This window comes from Pezoporus occidentalis, unplaced genomic scaffold, assembly GCF_034315485.1.
Source record: "Pezoporus occidentalis ecotype Australia unplaced genomic scaffold, CSIRO_AGI_Poc_V1 ctg83, whole genome shotgun sequence".
NCBI classification, from domain to species: domain Eukaryota; kingdom Metazoa; phylum Chordata; class Aves; order Psittaciformes; family Psittacidae; genus Pezoporus; species Pezoporus occidentalis.
In genome coordinates this window covers 2352390-2359281 of record NW_026916192.1, presented here as the reverse complement: position 1 = coordinate 2359281, position 6892 = coordinate 2352390, and positions in this window count along the sequence as shown.

Here is a 6892-nt window from a genome sequence, read left to right as displayed (position 1 = left end):
TTTCTATAGCAACTAATGTTTGCTGGTGTGACCAAAGAATTCCCTTTATTATAAAAACCCTGACCAGTAGGAGGGAAATACATTACTGAAGAAATAGCCAGTTCCAGGTAGAAAGGTCAAAATTGCTCCTGGGTTCTCAACACTGGATGCGCATGCCTTTGGGTGCTTCTGCAATCCACTTAAGAACTCACACTGCATTTTTTTTGTACCACCACAGGCTGCTACTTCAAGAACATGATTTTTCATAGTCTTACAAAGAATGAGATCAGAGTAAAACCCAATGGTCATGACCGTGTGTTTTTTCTCCACTTCTTAATGTTTCAGGGATTTTTGAAAGTGGTAAATACAAAACCTTCATTATAATGGGATAAGGCATCCTGTGATTGTAAAGTTTGGGGAGCCCCTCATGGTCAAAACCCTCATTGCTTTGTTTGGACACAGTACAAACCATCCTAGTTTAGTAACATAGGTTACAAATGATGAGCCCCAGTACTTTAGCTGTTATCAATAAGGTTTCCATGGAGTTTAACACAGTGCATAGTAAAGTCCACAGAGAATACTAGGGGTGTTTTGTGGAAGCAGTGCAGAAGAAAAATAATAGGGAAGGTGTTCTAGTTGAGTTCAGAATTGGTACAAGTCCAGTAAGAAAATCATGATGCCATAACAGGTTACTCAGTATCTCCTTGCCTCACCTGTAGCCAGGAAAATATTGCAAAGCACAGGTCCTGCCAGTTCACGCAAATGAACTGTACTGCTGCTTCTTGTAGGTTAGGAAACAGCCATTCCATTATAATTAATAATTATGCCTTACCTATTTCCTGTTCCTGCTTTACTTGGAAATAGTTTTAATTAATCTGGTTTCCTTCTTGCACTGTACCTTTTAGCAGAATTGCTAGGCAGAGTAAAAATCACGTTACAAGTGTCTCTCTAGAGACTGCTTATTTAGAAGGCACTGCATATAATGGATGTGAATAATTTTCAGCACTTTTTGGATTCAGGATTCAGGTGAAAACGGTATTTGTTAGGAAAAAGAAAAACGGACTAAAGTGTCTGCATTGTCACAATCTGACAAAGAACTGTTGATAAATTAGCTGGGCAGCACTCATCAGAATAGGCTGACCCTTGCAGATTTGGTCACAGCTTGTGTTATTCAGTCCCAGCGATCTTGGAAAATGGAGGCAGAGGTCAGGACTGGTGCTGTACATTTGAACTGACAGTAGATCCATTGCTGAACTAATGGTGGTTTGTTATAGCATGCAGTATGCAGTTAAAAACACTATTTTGTGCAAGACCCCGGGAAGTCTTACCTCATTTCAACAGGACTATGAACATACCTATGCCTTGCAGAAGATCCTGATGTAGGTGCAAAAGCAGCAGTTAAGTCAGCATGGTGTCGCTAGTGGCTAATCTGTCTTATCAAAGCTGCCATCAAGCCCCATGATTTTGATATTTGAGCTAATTTGGAGAACTGTAAGATAGAAATGCTATGCACAGCACAGATAAATACTACACAGTTCCAAGTAGTTTTGGAGCTAGGAATCCAGAGAATACAAGCCTTTGCTTCAGTTTTCATGTCAGAAATTAGTTCAGCAACCTAAATACTGTCAAGTATTTAGTTCTGCCACACTACAGTGGCAGAACACCCCTACAGTCATGCTGAACCCTCAGTGAAAGCAGGTAAAATGTGGACTAGGAATTTCTGTGGTAACTAACTGTAGAATAGGAATGCAAATCCAATGTACTTCATGCACTCAGCTCTCTTCGAATCTAAAAACTGGTGATAAAGACAAAATTCTCCACGTGGCCAAAGATGTACAAAGTATTCTTGGTGAGCTAAGGTGAAGGATGAAACATTGGACAACAGACTGGAAACAGGTTATAGTGGGATGTATCATAAACACAATTTGCAAGTGTTTCAGTAGCAAATACTTTGGCCCAAATTTTCAACAGTGCTCATCTCGTTAAAAATCCAGTGATACTGAGTATACTTTGCTAAAATTGATATTTTTACCAATTTGGTTTATGATATTTCCTTCGCTAATAAATTAGGTTTTAAATCTAGAAACCTAAAATGATTCCAATCTAAGTTCAAGATTCCCTAACCTTATGATAAGAAACCACATTACAAATAGGGAACGGACAGAAGAAACCCAAACCAAACCCTTCAGTGAAACAATATAGAAGTCATATGCTTACAAGGTATTCCTACAAAGAACTACTTTGTCCCTTATAAACTGCCACGAAGATTCATCATGCTCTCCTGAAATGCCCCCGTAAGAAAATGCAGTTGTAAGAGTTGCCTGGTGTGAAATACTGCTACAAATAAATTTGACATGCAAACAACTACAGCAAAATGGATTGCATCTGATAGAGAGTCAGCCTGGTCTGTAATCTGACATCTTTTATGGCTGAGAAGAACAAAAGAACAATTTTTTGTGAAAGAGTAAGATAGCTCACACAGTCAGTACTTAGGTACAGCTATTTTAAAACACCCCCAGGTACTCAGTATTTCCTTAACTGCCTGGTCACAAAGTATGGTCAGTGAACCCTAGATACCGAGGTCTAAGTCTTAAGAGCAGATCTGATAGATCTCGGTCTTAGTCTGTGTATCCTGACCTCTACTTGAGAGAATGCTCTAGAGATACCAGAGCAGTCCATTTCATTATGCAAAGTGATACCTAAGGCCTTATTTGCAATAACTTCCCAGGAATTTTAACAAGTACTTTAAAATATTTATTAAAGTGACAAATGACCTCTGACACTTGGATAGTCTTTGTTTTGGAGAGATGAACCATTATTAGATGTATAACTGTATGTGTATGGTGAGAACTGTCTTCTTTCCCTTTTTCCAGTAAAAAAAAATAAAAAGACTACTGGTTGATTGGTTTCTTCAATGAAACATGCCAAGCCAGAAGAGATGTTGCTATACTGGATTGAGCACATCCACTCTGAAGTGTCCGGTCAGTTTAGTCTGACTGCTGTAAAACCACATCTCACATTCTTCTGGAATAACCTTCCTGTATGCGCCAGGAATCTTCACAGTTATCTTGTGATATTAAAACAGATCGCAAACCCCTATTAAAGCATAGAATATCAACTTTAAAGAGTAACCTTAAAGATACTTTTTAGACTGAATATGGTAATTGCTTCATTTTCTGTCTCGCTACCGTTCCTTATTTTGCAGGCACAATGGGGAAATCTCTTCTGGTTTGGAGCTATTGCCCTGTTCACATGAGTAGCAAAATGCTGAGCTGCATTTCAGAAATGATCAACGCTTCCGGAACTGCTCTGCTCAAGGAGCCAGGCAACAATGCCCTGTGAAGCTGCCTCCTCCTGACATTTCCAGTACTGGTTACAGGTGGGCAGAAAGGAGCAATGTTGTGACTTCGAGGCTTTCATTTGTAGTTAAGAGAGGTAACACAGACGTTAAAAAAGAGAAAATTAAGAGGCAGCATGAAACATTAAAGAAAGCTCCAGCCTTAGCTTCAGGAGAGCTCAAATTTGCTGTGGGCTCAGCTATTACTGGCCTTCACCCATGGCTGAAGACAGCTGCCTTCTATGTCTTTTGACTATTTAGATCTACACTCTGTGATCCTGATGTGTTTCTCATTATACCTTGACTTTAGCGCAGCAAGGCAATAATCTTGGATTAATGATACAACACTATAAATAAATAATAATTAAATATTGACTCTAATTAATGAATTTAAATTAACTAATTTGGGCTCGAAAGTCCATTCCAATATTAGAGAAATGAGCAAATATTCAAACTGGTGATTTTCAAAGCTGTCTTAAGTATAAGTTCAAGGTCTAACACCAAGGAAAACACTGTATATTAAAATGTCTTACAACACATTAGATAACAGATGTTGCACACGGTCATTTATGTAAAGAAAATTTATTCAAAAAATAAGTAATGTTTTAATAAGTAATATATGTTATTCCAAAAAGTAAGTAATAATCAGGCTGTTGGAATATATTGGATGTTTGTGCAACACTTCTTACATCATGACTGTGCATTTGTTCCTGTGATTACAGGAAATTATTGAAATATGTTAGATCAATATAAAATGTTTAAAGAAAGATCAAGGAAATTCAAACCAGCACCATTCTTAAAAAAAAGAACCCTGGAAAACCATGTATCCTCACAGAAGATTAAGCATCTAAAAGTATAGTATATAAACCCGATATAAGTTCTTGGCATAACTTTAGAGATTTGAATTTACCTAATTCAAGCTAGACCATACTTTAAATATTTTTTCATTGTGTTCTAGCATCCAAAAATTAATTCAATGTGTGCACATCTGCAAGACTATTTAACAAGAAGCAGCAGAGAAATAATTCAGATGACAGTGTGTTTTACTGGTTATTGTGTGCACAACATAACTGTGTGCAAAATGAACAAGCATTTCTGCCTTTGGGAAAACAGAGGTCCAGATTTCTAGTCTCTGAAATTAAATCTACATACACAATAATCTGGCCTTTTTTGGCTTTGCTTCATAAGCAGAAGATCATCCAGTTCCAACTCCCCTGCCATAGGCAGGGGTGCATCAAACTAGACAGTGTTGCCAGCCTGGCCTTGAACACTGCCAGGGATGGGGCAGCCACAGCTTCTCTGGGCACCCTGTGCCAGCGCTTCACCATCCTCACAGTTAAGAACTTCTTCCTTATATCTAACCTGATATATAAAGAATATGCAAGATGAAAGTAATGTCTTCATGATAAAATTCTCATTCCTCTGGCAATAAATAGAAGATACTTGGTGTTTGAACAGTATTATGCTGTGCGCTCAAGATAAACATCTGGAAGCAGGTGAGGAGAAATACTTCAAAATAACATGAAGAACATCTGGGAAAGCATTCCTGAAAGATGTTACTTATAAATATTATAGTACAATACTCCCCAGAAGCATGTTCAGCTTTTATGTAAGAAATTACATCTGTGAATAGCTTTTTCTGTCTTTTTAAATTATTATTAATAATTTCTGTTTGCTGGATTCCATAGGCATACCACACATTTGACAGTATTAGGGTTAACTTTTTGTCTTTGGTCCTTATGCAACAGGTTTTCCATTTACAAGGTTAAATTTCCCTCTGTACAAAAGAGCAGGAATATAAAAATCTCTGGAAACATTATGATTGCACTGAACTCTGACAGCTGTTCTTGCTAACTTTGCTGCTTACCAGTGCTGAGGCTTTCTACTGAGCAGAGAATTAACATTTGCTGTCACAAGCTGATTCCAGAAGTGACAGTAAGTTGCAAACTGAAAAATGTTGGCACGATTTCTCTGTATCCCTTGCACTGAAGACAGTTTATGGAATTCACTATGTGCAAAGGAGGCAGTGTTCAGTAATTAATGGCATATTTAAAGTCTGTGGCCCACATTTGCATTTGTTTCTAGAGAAGATGACAGCATCTAGGTAAAAACTAAGCAGAATTTCACACAGAATTCTTCTGTCTCAGTTACCGCTAAGCTTGCTGTAACCAACTGAGGAATGTATTTGCCCCACTGGATTACTGAATTCCTAGAAATTAAGGTTTTCTGACTTTTGTGCTATCCTATTTATTTTTTTTCCCTTTAATCAATTTTCAATTCAGAAAAAGAATATAAAAAAGATTAGAACTTCAACTTCCAGAGGTTGGCATAAGGTGGAGAAGTGGGTAGCTCATCCTCTGCCACTTTCACTTCCTATTTTGAAATCTGCTGGTGGTGAATGAATACTATTAGTTCCCTGTGAAATTGTCAGGTTTTCAGCAGCCAATAAAGCCTTCACTTCTTTCCATCTGAATAACTGATACAGAATGAGAAGTGAAGAAGTGACTTAAGTGATCAATGCCTAGAAGTAGAGCCAAATTTGAACACTGACATGTTTGTCTTATTGTGTTTGGCTCATTGACGCAACATGATTGGATCTCTAGGTAACATTAATAACTGATGAGAGCCATCTGTTCTGCCTATAGGAAAAGGATCAGTAGTTTTGAGCCTAGCTATAACTGCTCAAAATAGCTACACAAAGCTTCTATTAAAGAAATGAGGCAGTTGTAACCCAAAAGGCTTCATGACTGTCAGAAATGCACAGGTATCTTATACCAGTTATTCAGCCAACTTGGACCACACTGGAAGCAACATCAGTGAAAAACCTGACAAAGACTAAATCACATCTCCTCTGCCAGTGCAGCATTTCTCTTTGCTGCAGTTATTTTAAGAATATGGAGAAACATCCTAATCATTCCCATGGAAAAAGAGGGAAGTCCAGCTTCATCTGTTTGCTCTCAGAAGACATGGCAAAGCTGTCATTTCAAATCGTATTTTAGCTAAGTGTGTGGGAGTATGTGTGAGACAGGGGAAAGATAAGAGAACTCATACTTAGGTAAGACAAAGACAAGCTTTTCTTATGCAAAACCTATTCTTTTGTTGTTCCTACTAGTTCTGCCTCCTTCCTTCTGAAGTTTCCACTTCCTTTCACTTGTTAACACTTCTTACATCCTCAGGTAATGCACTCTGGCAAAATGCTATGCTAACCGAGATCTAAACTTTAGGACACACAGAACACACCAGTAATTTCATACAGGAAAAACATATTCAACAGGCATCCTTCAACAATAAGTAGCATTAAGTAACAGCTTCAGAAACCTTCCTGGTAGAAGGAAATAAAAACCTAACCCTAACTGACAATTCATTCCTCATAACATGTCAAGATTGATTGCTGTAGCCTATGAAATCACATTCACAGTGATATTATTTAAAGGCTCTGTGTAATTAATTCATCGACCACCCTGTCACGCATTGTGCATGTGATGTTATATTTTGGACACACTGAAAAGTATTAGACATAAAAATTACATTGCATTATGCAGCCCAAATGTAAAAAAGTGCATTGCTTGGGACTAC